The following is an 18,913-nucleotide window of genomic DNA, read 5'->3' as shown; positions in this document are numbered from 1 at the left end:
ATTTTTCAGCACAAAGCTACTGGGAAAGGGCAATACTGACTTTTAGACAGAGGTATGCAGAAATTTAGATTGTAATGAAGCCAAGTGTGTGCTTCTTTTCTCTCCTGCACTGAAAAGTGCCTTTGACCTTTGGTCTCCCTTCCATTGGGAGCTATTTCTCCTTCGTTACAGAGAGAGCACTTTCCTGTATTAAAATCACTGTCACACCACTATCAAATTGACTGATGGATTTTTCCTCTCTCACATGCCTCCTTAACTGATGCCAGATTCATGTTAATTCTTTCAATATATTTAGCACTACTTTGAGTATCAATGCTTAGATCCAATAAATAAATAAATAAATAAATAAATAAATAAATAAATAAAATGTTGGTGCTCAAGGGCAAAATGTGGATCCCCAAACTCCAGTTCAGCTATTTCTGAACTCATGAGTACGTGATGGACCAAGTCACACATGATTTCCTCTGAAAACTGCTTTAGTATCTGTTAATAAGCATGCACAAAAGTAAAATAAGCTTGCCAGAGGGAAGCAGTTCAGCTTTTGGCTTATACTCAAGCTTGCTCAAGTTTGAAAATATTTCTCTGCATCTTAGAATACACTGTACTGGTTCAGTGTAAAACCTGGAAGAGTGGCCATACGTTTTCAGAAGACTCATGATCAGACTAAGTTTGTATCTCCTACCAGATACTGGTATGCCTCCTCAGATGAACTCTACCTTTACGATTAGCAGGGTATTTGGGGGTAAATATCTCCACTGCTCCCTCATAGTCACTCTCTGCCCCTGCTCCCCGTGGGGTCCCTCCCAGGGAATGCCCTCATTCACAAACTGATCCTGTGGGGGCTGCCCACAGGCAGCAGCTCTTCAAGCACTGCTCCCACACGGCTCCATACCACAGGGTCCATCCATCCCCCAGGAGCAAACTGCTGCAGCACGGGTCCCCCACGGGTGGGGGCAGCTCCCCCCAGACCCCCTGCTCCTGCGTGGGCTCCTCTCCACGGGCTGCAGCTCCGGCCCGGGGCCTGCTCCTGCGGGGGCTCTCCATGGGCCGCAGCCTCCTCCAGGCCACATCCACCTGCTCCACCGGGGGCTCCTCCACCCATGGGGGGGCTGCAGCGTGGAGATCTGCTCCATGGGGGACCCATGGGCTGCAGGGGGACAGCCTGCTCCACCAGGGGCCTCTCCCTGCACAGCCTGCAGGGGAACTGCTGCTGCCTGCCTGGAGCACCTCCTGCCCTCCTGCTGCACTCACCTGGGGGCTGCAGGGCTGGTGCTCACTCCCCTCTCCCAGCTGCTGCACAGCGGTTTTCTTCCCCTTTTCTCCAATCTGCTCTCCAAGAGACCCAACCAGGAATTAATCGTTCTCGCTTAAGTGTGATATATATTTTGTATTAACATCTAAATGAGTTTTCTAGCTCTCGCTCTTGATGACTTCAGACTCCAGCAGCACTGTCCTGAACTGCTGAGTTGAAGGACTGCCTCAAGCTGTCCACAACCTGCTTCTTCCTTCTTTATGAAATTCAAAATGATCAAAATGTGTTTAGGAAAACAAATGAACGGAGAACTTTTTTAACTTACATATGTATCCTATATGTATAGCTTTGTGAAGAATACTACAATACTTAAAACCTATTACTCTTACTTTTGGTGTGTGGGCAAAATGCATACAACTAATTAAATTATTTGAAGCTACATGTAAATAGAAATTTACATATGAAAATTAATGATACATTATTTGCTTTTATGTTTTTAGTAATTTATTATGCACATTTATTTACCCATCTGTATATAAAAGTCACACAAGGTATAACTTGAAAACTAATCTCCTGAGATTGCTCTAAGGCAATCAGGTTTTTATTGTATTAATCTAGTTTAGAGCTTACCTGCTTTGAAGTATTCATTCATTTAATTTAGTTTTTCTTTTTTAATTTAGTTTTTTAATTTTTTAGTTTTTTAATTTTTTTTTAATTTAGTTTTCCTGTTCTTCTTAATTTATTTATTTTGGAAGGTTAATATTGATCAGTAATATGAGCAGTAATAATGAACTTAGACTTTTGTGCTTGGATTAATATCTGGCAAGCATGTGTTCAAATTAATCTGAATTGAACAAATTCCCTATTGTGCTGACTATTCTTACTAAAAATGAGAAATGTCACACAACCATCTGGAATTGGAGAAATGAAAGAGATAACTGAGGAGTTCTTTTCTTCTATCTTTCTTTCCTTACAAGTAAGCATAAGTATATTAAATGACTTGGAGTTGAGATGAAAAAAACCATATGGGCATAATAAAGATCTATGTCTGTCTTGAATTATTGTCAAATGCAAATGTGTGCATAGCCTCTAGGACTTGTTTAGCATCATTTCTGGTATCTTCTAGCCATCAATTTACTAAAGCAGAAGTTCTGTTTCACAGCATGGATCCTTAAATACCTACAAATTTGCAGGTGAGAATAGGCAGTTTTCAAGGGGCTTGTCAGAAGTGAAAGATTGCTCTATTCCCTGATCCCTATTCCAAAACTGATAAAATCTGTTGTGATTATTTGTTTATTCATTCATTCATTCATTCATTCGACAATGAATTGTTCTTATTTTGGGGTGGGGGAACTTTGTGATAAAAATTTTACTCATTCTTTTAAGTGATGCCTTGAACCTAATTCTGCTCTTTAATACTTTTACATGGTGGCAATCAGAGCTGTAAATTATGTGTGCTTGTGTGCTTATATGCACTCTCACACACATACACACACAAAGGACCAAATGAATTGATGTAACTTTTAGGAATTTAAAAACAAAGTTTAGAGTTAGCAAGATCTAATGTTCTAGGATCATTAGGTGGAATATTATCACCGTTGACATCTAAAAAGTTTGACAATATCCTTTTATTAAAGGTTGTTTGGTTCCATAATGGCTGCTGGACTGGACGGACAGCCTGTATGGTGTCCTACAGCTTTCAGTTGGTGGCATTATCATTATTATGCTCAGGCTGCTCAGGAAAAGAAAATTCAAAGAATCCAAAGAATGAATTGTATATTCTTTCCTGTTCTTCAAATTACAAGTAAAATGACTCAGTGATAAAAAGGTGCACTACTACCACTGTCTTTGCTTAATGGCTGTTAAATGCAGCAATGAATGGATGCATTTTCATCACTATGAATATTAAGCCTGTTCTAATTTATTTGGATTCTTGATTCTGAAACACTTGATTGTGTCTAGGAAATGAAAAAGGTCAATATTTTCACTTTTAGATATGCTTAGATTTAGTTTGCCTCCAAGTAAACTTTAGTTTGCTTTACCAGGTAATCCAGGTAATTCAGGTAGTTCAGCCTGTATGCTGAACATGAGTCACCAGTTTGCCCAGGTAGCCAGGAATGTCAATGGCATCCTGTCCTGCATCAGAAAACCTGTGGTCAGCAGGGATAGGGGAGTGATTGTCCTTCTGGACTTGGCACTGGTGAGAATGGATCTTAAGCATTTAGTTCAATTTTGGGCCCCTCATTACAGGACATTGAGTTGCTGGAATGTTGTTCAAAGAGCAACAAGGCTGGTGAAGGGACTAGAAAGCAAGACATATAAAGAGGAGGTGAAGAAACTGTGATTATTTAGTCTGAAGAGGAGGCTGAGGGGGAGATCTCATCACTCTACAGCTACCTGAAAGGAAGTTGTAACATGTTGGGTGTTGTCTCTTTTCTCAGGTGAGAAGTGATAAGATTAGGCAACAGCCTGAAATTGAGCCAGGGGAAGGTAAGATTAGATGTCAGGAAGAAATTCTTAAATTAAAGTGTGTGTTGTTAGGCCCTGGAACAGGCTTCTCAGGGAAGTGATAGATTTGTCATCCCTGGAGGTATTTAAGCAAAGTATGGATGTGGCACTTAAGGATATGGTTTAACGGTGGACTTGGTAGTTATTCATGATGGTTGGACTTGATGGTCTGTTCAATAAGTTCTGAGGCATTTAAATAGTTAGATGTTTCTGGATATACAACAAGAAGTTTGGAGAGGCTTCATATCCATATCCCCTCAGCCTGAATTTCACAGATTGCATTAATAAAGGGAACACTGAATTTCAAGCAGAAACCTTTATATCTCTCTTTATTGAAAGATAAAATATACTTGTGTTACAGCTTTTTTCCATTGTACAAAGTCTTGAAATAAAGTGTAAAGAATTGTGGTTTATCACTCTGAAAAAGATACGGTGAACAATATTCACCTGACTTCTTGAAGATTTTTTTATTTTTTATTTTTTTACTATCTTTGTTCTCTATAAATTGCATTTTCTGTCCTTTGAATTAAGATTACTATAACATAGAGCTCTGAAGCTACACTAGTCTGAACTAGTTGTTTGTACCACCAATTTCACTTTTGTTCTCATCATTTTGCAAAATTTGCTTTACTTTCATTAGCTGGCCAGTGCTTCTATAGTCTGATATTTTGATCTGCAACAAGGAAAAAGCTACTAATCAGATGACTGTGAAAAATGGAACCATATATGAGAGGTGTATCTTAGAGTTGTGTTTCTGTAATATCTGGACTTCGAGATTTTGGATAATTCTGTTGCCTTTTTATTTGGTTATTATTGAATAGTGCACATTGTAAAATTGATTACTTTGGAAGTAAATGTCACAGAATAATTTTGATTTTGAGTGGCTGGGCTTACTATCATTATTTTGATTTCTTTTTAGATCTTCTCTTCCTTAGAAGTGCAGATATTGCCACCTATTTTGAATTTCAAACTTTTCTGTTTTCCAGAATGTAGATGATCAGATGGACTGAAGGCAATACATGGCATTTTAAGAATTGACCTTCTGTTGCTGTCATGTCTGGATTTCTCAACATACCACCTATACTGCAAAGAATTTTGACCTAACTCAATACCATAGAGAAATTGAGCTTTTCCACTTGAACATCTTTATTAACGGAGAGGAGACGACAGCACACACACTTGTTAAGTTTGCAGGTGACACCAAACTAGTGGACACATTAATATGCTCCAGGGCAGGGCTGTCATTCAGAGATACCCAAACTGATAGACAGGTAAGCTCTGCCATGCCATTCTCTCATTGCCACTCTTCAAACGAACAGGGAGAGAAAATATGATGAAAACGGGCTCTTCACTTGAGATAAGGAGCAGTTTAATTAAAGGAAAAGGAAAAATATAAAAGACCTTGTGGTGGTTTTACTGTTCTAGGCAGCTAAACACCACAACCACTCTCTCACTCCCCCTCCTTAGATAAGGAGGGGAAGAAGTAAGGTAAAGAACAACTCAAGGGTTGAGATAAGGATAATTTAAGGATAATTTAATTAAAGGGAAAAAATAATAATAATTAAAGAAAGATTATTATGAACTAAACAATTTAACTAAAGGCAAAAAAAAAAGGGGGGGGGGGGAGGGGAGAGGAAAAGGGAGGAGGAAGAGAAAAAAAAAAAAAAGGCTATGTGGAAGTGCCAGGATGTCAGTGGCTTTCTTGGCCACCTGGTCACACTTCTGTCTCATGTTCAGGTGAGCATCAACCAACACCCCTAGATCCTTTTCCTCTGCACAGCTTTTGATCCACTCTGCCTCAAGCCTGTAGCACTGTGTGCGGTTGTTGCGACCAAAGTACATGACCCATCACTTAGTCATGTTGAACCTCATCCCATTGGCCTCTGCCCATCAATCCAACCTGTCCAGGTCCCTCTGCATGTCCTTTCTACCCTCCTTCAGAAGGACCCTCTGGACTCGCTCTAATACATCCATGTCCATTTTATATTGGAGCCCCTGGAGCTGAACACAGTAATCCAGGTAGGGTCTCATGAGAGCAGAGTAAAGGGGGGTATCACCTTTTTCAACCTGCTGGGCACACCTCTTTTGATGGAGTCCGGTATTTCAACCCCATGTAAAAGTTACGTCAGTCCTTTAATAATTTAAAGATTGGAGAAGGTAGAGACAATACAGCCTCAGTTGTGTCAATGTCTTCTAATGCAACAAACAAACAAACAAAAATTCCTTTTTTTTTTTTTTTTTTTTTTTTGTGTGTGTGTGTCTCCCAATATCTTAGCTTCTGAACACCCCACAGTCATTAAGACTTTTGTCTGCATCCTCTGCAGGAATGCAGAGAATCATTATTATCTCTAAATCTCTGGCAGTTTTATGGCATTTGAGATGCAAGTCTGGGAAACTTGAAGTCTAATGAGGATTTGGTGAGAAGATGCAACTTACATCTTAGCAGTCTCTTGCATACAAAGCTTTAAGACCATAAGCCGTTGAAGAGCTGGAACAAAAAGGATGTGCTGCAAGAGCATGTGTTTCCCTTACAGGACAATGGGTGCAATATTCATAGAGAGCAGAGGAGGCACTCAGCTTGTTCGTCATTCAGTTTGTATCATTCTGTGTATGAAGTACTGGTATGAGGTATATATATTCATGAGAGTTGTTGGAATTGAAATGTGGTCCTGTGTTACTTGAGATGCCCAATCTTGCAAGGAAATCTTGGACTGACCTATAGCAGCAAAGTACTTGTAAAGTACTGGTCAATAATAAACACAGAAGTTAACATCATAGACACAGGATTATTATTGAAATAAAAAGACACAGTAAAATTGCCTCTAGCCCTAAGTTACTTTTACTATTACACTACATGTAGGAGCCTCTCACATTCATTGTTTTTAAAAATGGAGTTGCTGAAATGTGTTTAATTGAAGTTAAATGATTCAATACTTCTAAAAATAATTGAATACATATTCATGAAAAACAATACAGCTTTGAACTGATTGAGTGCAAATTTCAAGTGAGTACATGCTGTTCTCATTAGCCAGATACAGTACGACCTGGTCTTGGGCCATATGAATGTGAGCACTGTGAAGTTACTGGAAATTGAAGTCAGGAGTGATGCTGCACTGTGTCAGTACATCTCTGTGACAAATGTGTTTGTACTCACTCTTGTCCTGAAGTAAATGGAGGTAGCTTATCCCTCAGTGTACATCACTGTCTGAAAAATGGTCTTAAATTAATTGTGCTAAAGGCAAAATAATATAAAGTGTTTGTGAGAGTTTAGCTTAAAGTGACTGAAGAGAACAACAGGAAAATACTGAAATCTTTCAAGTAGTTTGTCTAGTCCAAATAGCTAAGCAATAAAAACTTCAGAATATCTCATTATTTGGACTTCATCTTTTCACAATATATATATATACACATACTATATATATACTACTATACTATATATATACTACTTTATATACACTATATATGTATAGTGTGTGTGTGTGTGTATATATATATATATATATATAAAATATATATATATATATATTAAGATTTCTGAAGTTTTATCCCTCAGCATTTACCTGCACCTTCCTTATTGATCCTATATACTAAAGTTGTGCCAGGAGTGTTTTAGGTTGGATATTAGGAAGAACTTCTTTACCGAGAGTGTTGTTAGGCATCAGAATAGGCTGCCCAGGGAAGTGGTGGAGTCACCATCCCTGGAGGTATTTAAAAGATGTTTAGATGTTGAACTTAGTGATATGGTTTAGAGGAGGACTTGTTAGTGTTAGGTCAGAGGTTGGACTTGATGATCTTGAGGTCTCTTCCAACCTAGACAATTCTGTGATTCTGTGATATTTTGTCAAAATCAGTGTGGCAACAAGTAGAAAGGAGTGAAGGAGTGCATGAATAAAAGATGTTTCACAAAAACAAAAACAAACAAAAAATCTGCAAAACATTTTTTTTCAGATAGCAATTACTATGATAGAATCATAGAATACCCCGAGTTGGAAGGGACCCAGAAGGATCATTGATTCCAATTCCTGGCACCACACAGGTCTACCCAGCATTTTAGACCATGTGACTAAGTGCACAGTCCAATCACTTTTTAAATTCAGACAGGCTTGGTGCAGTGACTGCTTCACTGGGGAGCCTGTTTCAGTGTGCAACCACCCTCTCAGTGAAAAACCTCTTCCTGATGTCCAGCATAAACTTCCCCTGCCTCAGCTTAACATCGTTCCCGTGGGTCTTATCACTGGTGTTTACGGAGAATAGGTCACCTGCCTCTCCGCTCCCCCTTGCGAGGAAGTTGTAGACTGCAATGAGGTCTCCTCTCACCCTCCTCTTTTCCAGGCTGAACAGGCCCAGTGACCTCAGCCGCTCCTCATACATCATCCCCTCTAGGCCCTTCACCATCTTCATTGCCCTCCTCTGGACATTCTCCAACAGTTTCATGTCCTTTTTGTACTGTGTTGCCCAGAACTGCACACAGTACTTGAGGTGAGGCCGCACCAGCACAGAGTAGAGTGGGACAAATGACAAATGAGCTACTATGACATAGCTCATTTCTAAATAATTTTTTCCACTAAATTTAAAGATTCTTTTGCATGTCTCCTCTAACAGTCAAAGACTTACCCAAGTGACAGCTGTTCTATACTTTATATTTGACACATGAAAGTGCTAGATGAGTAGCCGGATGTTTATTAACTGGAGGTGTATTTCCACAAAACAAAGGAAATATGGTTATTTTTTTCACTGGGAAATTTACCAGCCACAAGAGATACAGCATAAATTGAGCAAATATACCGCTTCAGTAGGCCTTTGATAGGTCTTCTGAGTTCATTCCAAACCTACTGTCATGCCAGTGTTTAATTACAACACTTGATCTCAGTCTAGAACTAGTAACCCTATAGAAATCATAGAATCATGGAATCGTTAACATTGGAAAAGACCTCCAAGATCATCTGGTCCAACCACCACCCTATCACCAATATCACCCACTAAACCATGTCCCTCAGCACCACGTCCTACCTTTCATTGGACACCCCCAGGGACAGTGATTCCACCACCTCCTTGGCCAACACGTTCCAATGCCTGACTACTCTTTCTGAGAAGAAATGTTTCATAATTTCCAACCTTAACCTCCCCTGGTACAACTTGAGGCCATTCCTTCCAGTCCTATCACTAGTTATCTGCAAGAGGCTGACCCCCAGCTCGTCACACCTTTGTTACAGGTAGCTGTAGAGAGCAATGTGATCTCCCCTGAGCCTCCTCTTCTCCAGATTAAACAACCCCAGTTCCCTCAGCTACTCCCCATAGGACTTGTTTTCCAGGCCCTTCACCAGCTTCGTAGCCCTTCTCTGGGTACACTCCAGGGCCTCAATGTTCTTCTTGTAGTGAGGGGCCCAAAGCTGAACACAGCATTCGAGGCCAGACTGAAATAGAATTAAATTTTGGTGGAAGAGACATTTCTTGTGTTGAACTTCAAGAGATTGTCAGCCCATTTCTCCAGCCTGTCAAGGTCCCTCTGGATGGCTGCACAGCCCCCTGGTGTGTCAGCCACTACCAACAGTGTTTTGTCATCTGCGAAGTTACTTAGGGTGCACTCTACCCTATTGTCCAGATTGATATTGTTGAAGTTATACAGGAGTCAATCCATATATTGACTTATGGAGTACTTCATTCTTCACTGGCCTTCAACTAGACTTTGTGCCACTTCCCACTGTCCTCTAGGCCTAGCCATTCAACTAGTTCTTTGACCCACATAACTGACTGCTCACACCCCCTCCCTTTTGTACCCAAAGTGTAACAGAAGGGACTCTATTTAATCTGTAAAGGTCAGAGAGAGAAATAGGTGATGCTTGGGAAGCAAAAAGGGAATAAACATCCTGATGACTGTGAAGGCTTTAAGATGTTGTGGTGCATGTTTGAAACACGAAAGTCATGGTGAGTGTGTTATCGATACATATCCCTCAGATCTTACTAGGCAACAGCTACATTTAGAGAAATCTTCAAAATCAGTAAGGACAACTGTGCAATTGGGTTGGATTTTCATTACTGAGCTCAAAAAAAAAAAAAAAAAAAAAAAAAAAAAAGTAGATAGACATTCCAGATAGACATTCTGCTGCTAAGTTCAAATCCAAAGCATCCAAAAATCAGAGGCTTGTGAAGTTACTCATGCAGAAATCAGAATCAATGCTAATATGTTAATTTACATCATGCTAATTGTTTGCAGCATCACTACACTTGTTAGTCATACTGATGAGATTCAACTTCCTAAGAGACTTCACCATCTTTATCACAAATTCTCAAAAAATGTCTAGATATTCTTTTCCTTACCAATTCTCATGGATTTCCTGTCATCCATATGTCTGTGTATTCTGCCTGGTGTAACGTGCCTTTATATCAAATCTTTCGTGTAAACACCATTTTTCTTGAACAGCCACAGTAACTTAGTGGGGCTCCTCCAGATAAAAAAAAGACTTAAGAAGCACCTGATCTTGGGCTAAGGAGTACATGAGTTTCAAAAAATTCACTGCAGGGTAGACACAATCTATAAGTCAAAGTGCTGGAAGTGTTACTGTATGGATTTCTCTGAGATACTGTGCCAGAGGTAGGCATAAGAATGCAAGTGTAAAACTAAAGAAAAATCATACAATGCAATATAGAATTTACCTATGCCTATGCTAATTTTGCATTCAAGAGTAAATTTTCTCTCTGTTTTCCGAGAAGATGTTAAATTATGTCCTAATGAAGGTGCTAAATCCGTTAATTAAAAGCGAAATCCGCAGGAAAGTTCTAAAATCCATATTCTGAAAATATAATCCACATTCAGGAAGACACCTTCAGTATAAGGAGCCAAGCTTCCTAAGCTAGCAAGCTTCAACAAAGTGTTAGACTATTTAGATAGAAGATACAGTCTGCCTCTCTTTACTCCTTTGTGAGATTAAAAGAAATGATGCACCTTTCCTCAGAAATATCTAACTGTGTATCATTCAAACAAACAAAAAATGTCTGATCAATCTGTAGGAAACCTGACTTAGTTAGTTCAAGATGTAAAACATGAATACCATTCTCTCACTGATGGGTAATTTTCTGCCATTGGTAAACAGCACACAAACTTTGATTCAATCAGTTATTCCTGAGCTAATTCTTATAACATGTCCAAGGGAGATGGAGGATTTCCTGTGGAATAGACTGCTTAATGTTCTTAGTGCAGAGATGCATTCACTGTGCTGAAAAACTGTATCTCCCTTACCTCTGGAGCCCCATCAGGATTAATTTGCTCCCTGGCCCTATTAAGCATTCATATACACAAAAAATACTGATTCAGCATGATAGAGTGTGCATTTGCATGCTACTTTCTGTCTTGCATAACACAGATGATACCACTTCACCAATATACCTCAATACTATGCCAAGAAAAAAAGGAAGGTCAACTGGTTAAAATAAAAGCCACAAAAAAAAAAAAAAAAAAAAAAAAAAAGACTATCAGAGTTTATTTTGGCCACAGGATTCTCCCTTCAAACTAGGAAGCCATGATCACATGATCAGCGTCTTGGTTTCTTGCTTACCAATCAACATTGTTCTGCTGACCTTAGTGTAGCATGACCTGTAAATAGTCAGTGGACTGCATCCTATCTTGAAAAATGACTAGTTAAATGATACATATAATTTTACTATTTCCTAGCTAAATTTTAGTAATATAGTAGAAAGATCAAGGCCAGGTTGGATGCTTTGAGCAACCTCATCTAGTGGGAAGTGTCCCTGCCCATGGCAGGGGAGTTGGAATTAGATGACCTTTAAGGTCCCTTCCAACCCAAGCCATTCAGTGATTCTATGATTTTAAAGTTACCAGACCTTGTGACATGCACAGCAATAATTTCATTTTAGCAGCTGCAGCATATCATACCTGACCTATGTTTTCCATGCTGATTCTTCACAGTATAATGAGAAATCACTTTAATGTTAAGTAAAAGCTTGTCGTTACCTTTAAGACACTCCTTTATCTATTCTTTTGTGATATGTAGATTAGTAGGGTAATGAAGTGACAGAAATTGCTCTCCTTAGACATAATGGGATGGGCATCAGTATAGATAATGTCCCTGCATACAGAAATAGGAAAGTCTTCAGTGAGAAAGTAGGAATGATTGCAAAGATTTGCCTGCTTTTGCCTGAAGTATAAGCTGTTGTGCAGATGTGCAGCAAGCAAGAGAAACTATGAAAAGTTAGCAAAAGTTAGCATTGGAAAATTTCTTATATGCTTGATCCTCACAATGCATTGTAACAAAAAGAAGAATTCTTCTCTATGCCATGGTGTATCTCTTGGGTATGTCAGCAGATAGTAATCTGAAAATCTTCCAGTCGTCTATGCCACACTGCAGATAATGTTGGAATGGCATGTAAATACTGTGGTGGTCAGTGCATCCTAAAGAAATACTAGTCAAATGCTATTTGATTATTAGGGTATGCACAGAGAAGTTCAGGAAGCCACTGCTTCAAAAGACAGAGCCTTCCAGAAGCTGAAATTGGTTTACTTTGAAACCATTGATGTTCTATTTCTTGCGTAGTTTTGGTGGGCCTGATTTCTGCTGTGTCTGTGGCTTATCCTAGTGTATGCATCAGTTTTAATGTTAAATGAGGCAATTAAAGGATAATGGCAGAATGTGCTGAAGAAAGATTGAAAGCAAGGTGCAGATCTCTGATCAGTAATACCAGTTCAGTGACAAATTAGCAATTATAATCCCCGTCTGCTGTATTTTTCATAACATATATAAAACTAATTCATTTTCTGCTAACATGCTGTATTTTCAGACAAAAGCCAGGAAACTGGCTTTTTTTTTTTTTTTTGATATTGATATTCATGAACAAGTAGAAAAAGCACAAGAACCTGAAAATGGAAAAGAGGGTTAAAAAAGGCCCCATAAATTTGTACATTCCTTAAATGTCGATTTTATTAAATACATATATATATACGTATATACGTATATGAGTTCCATGAAATTTGAGTTAGTCACTAGGCGAAAGAAGGTAATGGAGACATAGGCCATACATATCCTTGTGATTCATTGTGTTAACTTATTAAGTTTTCAGAGAGTTTTGGCAGACATAATGTCAAACTTTAGTAATCACAATAGGAATAAAATTAAGTTTCTGAAGAGGTACACTTCAGATTTCACTTAAGATTTGCTGCAGTCACTTATTTCTCAACATGTTGCTGATTACAGTCCTCTAATTCAGAGAGGACTTTTAGGTTTGGAAGACCTATGAACTCTGTTTCCATGGGAATTTTCCATGGTAAATGGAAAAAAAAAAAAAAAAAAAAAAAAGATAAACAGAATGATGCACTTTTTTTCCTTATTTTGAGTGTATGGAGAGAATATTTTTCCCAGCCCCCACAGGGGCTGTTTTTTAGATTAGCATATTTATTATATATTCATGATGATTAAACCAAATCCATGCAAAATCTAAGCTTTCTGAATGTGTATAAGAGAAATGTTGAAGGATTAATGCTAATATAATAGGTACTGCCAATTTCAAACAGTGAATAGAATGCAGAATGTTGATTACATCTATAAATGTATTCTCTAATTAAAAAAAAAAAAAAAGATAAAATACAGGTGATAACTAGAAAGCTAGTGAAAAATACCTTTTATTTGAAGGTATTACTGAAGCAATTTTTGCATTCATCATCAGACAGATATACTCTAAACCATTGGAGGAAGAGAATTTGGAATTAATTCCTTTTGCATTTTTTACAGCACTTGAATAGCTTGTGAAATAGCTCTGAAAAGATTAAATGTTTCTTGCGAGTAAACTCTAGCTATTTACATATATCATTGCTTTTTCTATTACCAAGCATCTACATAAAGGAGCAACTGGCAAAGATATAATGAAGCTAATTTCAATTTTGCTTTGTACATGCTTGTTCAGAAAAGCACACTGGAAAATTCAATTTAGATTTTTTATTATATTCTTCTCAAAAATTCAGTGGTAGGGCAACACTAGGAAAGTATAATGCCTCCTTCATTGTGACTTTCTTGGTTTTCCAACTCTGCTGTATTGGTATTAGCAACAAGACCTCCAGAGCTATGGTGATGAAGTAAATCATAATGACATACTGTAATATGCAATTGGGATGGAATGATCTTAGGAGCTATTCCCCACTTCCAGGTCTATACCCTCCTCCCTCCTGATGGAACACTGGGAGGAGACCTGGATGAGAGATGCCCTGTGCCTGCCTGATGTTTTCCATGTAAAAGCCTCAGAAAAAGAACTATTCTGTGCTCAGACAGTACCTTCATTGTCTACCTGGGGGCCAGCAATGCTAAACGTAATTTCCTCACAATTTTCTCTTAACTTCATTTTTTTGTTGTTTTGTTTGTTTGTTTTTTTTATTAGCAATAACTGATGCAGCAGACAAGTGATAGCATTACTATCATTATTATTATTAATACTTACGTTGCCTGGCAACTTTAGTCAAGGATTAAGCAAGAACGTATTAGTAAGTATTTTGAGACTTATTTTGAGATGTAGGGGATGAAGAACTTGATGTGTAAAGCATGAACTCTATTTGAAAGAGTGGGCTAATCTGACATAGGAGAAAAATCCAAATAGGTAAACTGTATTAAATAAATGGAAAAAAAAAGAAAAAAAAATGTAGGGAAAAACAAATAGGAGCTACAATGAATAATGGCAGGTGGTGAGGGGTAGTGGTATTCTTTTTTTCCGTTATGTGATAAGTCTTAAGATTATTAATGATAAAGTGAAATTTTGTGCTAAGATGGGTATGATGACATTATGAGGAAGGAAAGAGTCAAAATATGAGTCAGAAAGTAATGCTGTGTTCTGTGTAAGTCCTTCCTGCATGCATGACACATTTCAGTGCCTCTTTACAGTGCCACAACAAGAATTCTCAGTATGACCTCTTCTTCAAAAAACAGTTGGACAGATTTGAGAAGGAAACATCTCTCAAAGCAACCATCCACAAAAAGGCAAAATGGCAACCTCTAATTCAAGATGCCTAAACCACAGATGGCTTAGAGTGGGAATTATCTTTTAAAAGGACATATAACCATACTTTTGTATATTGCTCCCCCACAGAATCACAGAATGGTTGAGGTCGGAAGGGACCTCTGGAGATCATCTGATCTAACCCCACTGCCCAAGCAGGGATACCCAGAGCAGGTTGCCCATAATCACATCCAGGTGGCTTTTGAAGTTCTCCAAGGAGTGAGACTCCACATCATCTCTGGGAAACCTATTCTCATGCTCAGTCACCACACAATTTTTACTTAAAAAAATAAACAAAATTTGTAAAGTTCCCAAGTGTCCACTTCTAACCACTGCCCAAATTAATGGGTTTAGATGCATCCTTGGTCTGACAATTACATATTCTGCTTTGTTATGTTTTGTGGTAGATTTTTTCTTTGCAGTGTAAAGAAAAGATACAACTTGTTCAAAGAAAAAAAGAAATCTCTACAGGGTCTTCTAATCAAAGCTCTTCAGTACTCTAAAATTGATCCTCTTTTTCTCATACATCATGCTGCCCCCTAATCTTGAATGTCTCTGTGATATACCGTGTCCACCTTTTCTCTCTTGCATGCGATTTACAGATCAAATACAGAACTGTTTGTTTGTTTATTTATTTATTTATTTCAAACTCGCTATTAGCTTATCAGAAATCACATTTTAGAGCAGCTTTTTGGAATAATATCAAATTGTGTTTAATACTGCAATAATCTGATACTGTGGAAAAAAATTGTCTAGACCAATAAAGCTGAAACTTCCATGTATAAATTGTGCATACAGTTATACGTACATAGAATATTGAGTTACTGTATCTGTGATAACTATGCAATACAATTTCACCAGTTAAAACTGATAAAAGAGGCTACAATTTCCTTTAGCTTCCTATAATCTTTTTCTCATAAATTATCATGACTGTAAACAAAACTATCAAATGCATGAATGTGGCTTCAGTTTAATACTTCAATAAATCACAGTTCTAATAGTTCTCCAATGACATAAATGATAGTTCTGTTGTAAGCAAGTAGCAAGTTAGGAAGGTCTCTTAAGTGACCTACATCTTAGAGTTCAGAAACCAACTTTTCTTCCTTATATTTCCAGCACTAACCCTCCCCACTTTGACAGTAAAAGATCATTAGCAAGTACGAACTTTTTCAGTTTCTGTCATTGTAGAAACCAATCAAAATTCTGTTCTTCACAACTCTAATCAGTGCTTACGGTTTAATAGTAAATACATGTGGCACTCTCTGATGGATAGCAACCCCATTTAATGAGTGCACTTGTAATACTTTGGGTTAATGCGTTGTGACAGTACTGCTGTTGCCTAACACTTAAAAGCATAAAATCCAATTGAAGAGTGACTATGCAGAGTTGGCAGCTTCTTAGATCATCTAATCTGCCCCTTCTGTATATTCTGAGTTATAACTTCAGGCTTTAAATACTAAGATGTGTTTTCTTTTCTTTTTTTAACCCACTGAAAAGAACATAAATAACATCATTGGGCTTTGCATGGGTTTAGGTCTATCAAGAACATTAATGAAGGGCAAAAGAAGAGCAACTGTGTTGTGTAGCTGTGAATATTTCTGATGATGATGATACTGCTAGTGGGAAGACTACAATCTGCCTCAAGGGTTCAATATTTTTATAGCCAGCATTGTCTATGCATTATCTAGGCCTTTTTGTTTGATTCATAGAACATTTATTAAGGGCAATTAGAGGGATGCAAGAATGACCCCTTTGGTTTTTGATTATTGTACTGTTTTTGAAAGCCTGGTAAATTTCAAGTACACTGCAAAATTATTGCATGTTAAATGCAGGGCCCAGCAATAGTGTTTATACTATAGTTCTGAAAGTCCAATGTCAGTGACTTTTAGTGATTTCCCTAGAGTGCTTCACAGTACATCAGACTTCATTATAAATTTAAAAAGATCAGGCTAAATGTTCTTTTCTGAGTTCTGCCTCATTGTTATAATTATCATTCCTCTGCTTATGTACTACATTATATCATTTTTATTTTACTTCAGGATTATATTATTTCTTCTAGTATTTGTAATCTGGCATGGTGTTAGAGGTAAATACATTTTCACAATTACATAAAATATTTTTAAAGCTGAATTGTTACAAAGTTTAAACTCTTTTTGTATGTGCTTCTGCAAGAGTTTATGCAAGTAAGCTTTCTGGCCATAATGTTCTAGAAAGCAGCAAATATTAAGCAAATATTAGAAACTATTGGCAAAATGGTAATTCTGATTATATGAATTCAGAAACCTTTACAGAAACACAACCCAGTGTACTTCAAGTCAGAAAACAGAAGTTTGTTGTGGTGCTTCCTCCCTGCATTTTGATTCGCGTTTTAAGTGTCAGCTATAGGAAAATACTGGCAAAAAATCTTAAAATCATCATTACTGGGAAATATTTGGGCATATCAGTGTAATTTCAAGTACTAGAAGGGACTGATAAGCTCAGTGCAGAATTCCTGCACACAAAGAAAGACTTTAAACTGGGAAATTAGATTCATTGAAATCACTTTACCTATTTGTAAAACTAGTTGACCAGACCACAGCTTTAGGGCTTATACAAAATTGGTTTGAATATGTATAAATAAAAATATTTATGCATTTACATGTATATATGGGAATATTTGTATGAATTATAGAAACACAAGACACAAAGAACAACATCAAATTACATGTAATTAAAAGCAATATATTTGTAGCTACATCAAAACATGTCATTCTGAACCCAACACCTCATTTGTTCTTAGCCTTTCTCTAAATTATATTTACCTAATTTTCCAGTTACTTTTGTATAGCATACCAGCTTGGGATGTATTTTACACAGATTTACTGTTTAATGGTAGGATAGTGAAGCCCTCCAGTAGCTTTTGTGGACAGTACGAGGGTCAATGATGGTCTTTATGAATAAAGTAGAATTACGTGGATATTTCAGTAATGAGATAGGTACAATTGATTCTGATCTATGGTAGGCAAGACTCTGGAGGATGCTTTCAGACCTCCTTTTCTAGATTTCCGAACTACTTTTCGAGTAAGCAACTCATCTCTGCTATCTCTGAGGAAAAGACTATGTTTCTATTTGTATGTAGTAACTTTGGCTCATTCAACAAATAAATAAATGACATTAAAAGACTATCAAAATGGAAACTGTTAGACTCAGGAAAGTTATTTGTTGCAGAAAAAAATAGTTTTTATGATTAGTTTATCATGAGCAACATTGACTGCTGTCTTCTGGAAAGCAGTATCAAATTTATTCAACTTTTAGTGAGAGCAAAATGAAGTGTGATGAAAATTTATCCTTGTAGTGTTCCTCAGCACACTGAAATTTCATATCAAAGAAAGTGCCATTGAAGCAGGCATGGGGGAGAACATGAAGTTTACTTCATTCTCAGTCTGTTCTAGCACTTATTAACCAAATTAAATGAATGTCACCTTGATTGTCTCTATATTTAGGCTCTTAAAATGCTTCCAGTGATTCTGCCCATTTTGAAAGTAAAAAACAAAACAAAACCCCAAAAAATAACAGTAATGTTTTATTGTTATATTCATATTAAGTAATGATATTATGTCAGTATCTTTCTGCTCCTCATTATGAGGAGCCTTAAAATGAACATTCTCACTAAAGTTCCTACTAAAGCTACTTTTACTTCAAAGCATGGATGACAAGGTTTTTGAAATGTTTAATGATTTGGTTATGTCAATATTTTAACATTCAGCACTTTCTAAACACTGGTCCTATTTATGGTATTTCAGTACACAGATATTTATACTCAGTATGTGGTAACTCTTTTGAATGCCATTATGTTCATCGAAGATGTTTTATGACAGGACAGAAAGTTGGTGGTTACATACAGTCATGTAAACATAAGCAGATTACCTTCAGCAAAGATTGAAGAACATGTACACACACCGGTTATATGTGTGCTCAGTGCTTAAAAAAAACAAAAAACAAAAAACAAAAAACTTAGACTGAGGAAAATGATATTGACGACCTGGAAAAGTTGATGGAAACTTAATGGTTTCCTGCTAAGCCAATTTAAAAATATGATCTATAATTTTAATTGTTGTAGAATTATTATTTTCCAGACAGTCTTCAAATAATACATTGACATTTAAAATGTATGGCATTTAC

Source organism: Netta rufina (assembly GCF_964035555.1).
Source record: "Netta rufina genome assembly, chromosome: Z".
NCBI lineage: Eukaryota > Metazoa > Chordata > Aves > Anseriformes > Anatidae > Netta > Netta rufina.
Note: the sequence above shows the minus strand (reverse complement) of the source record.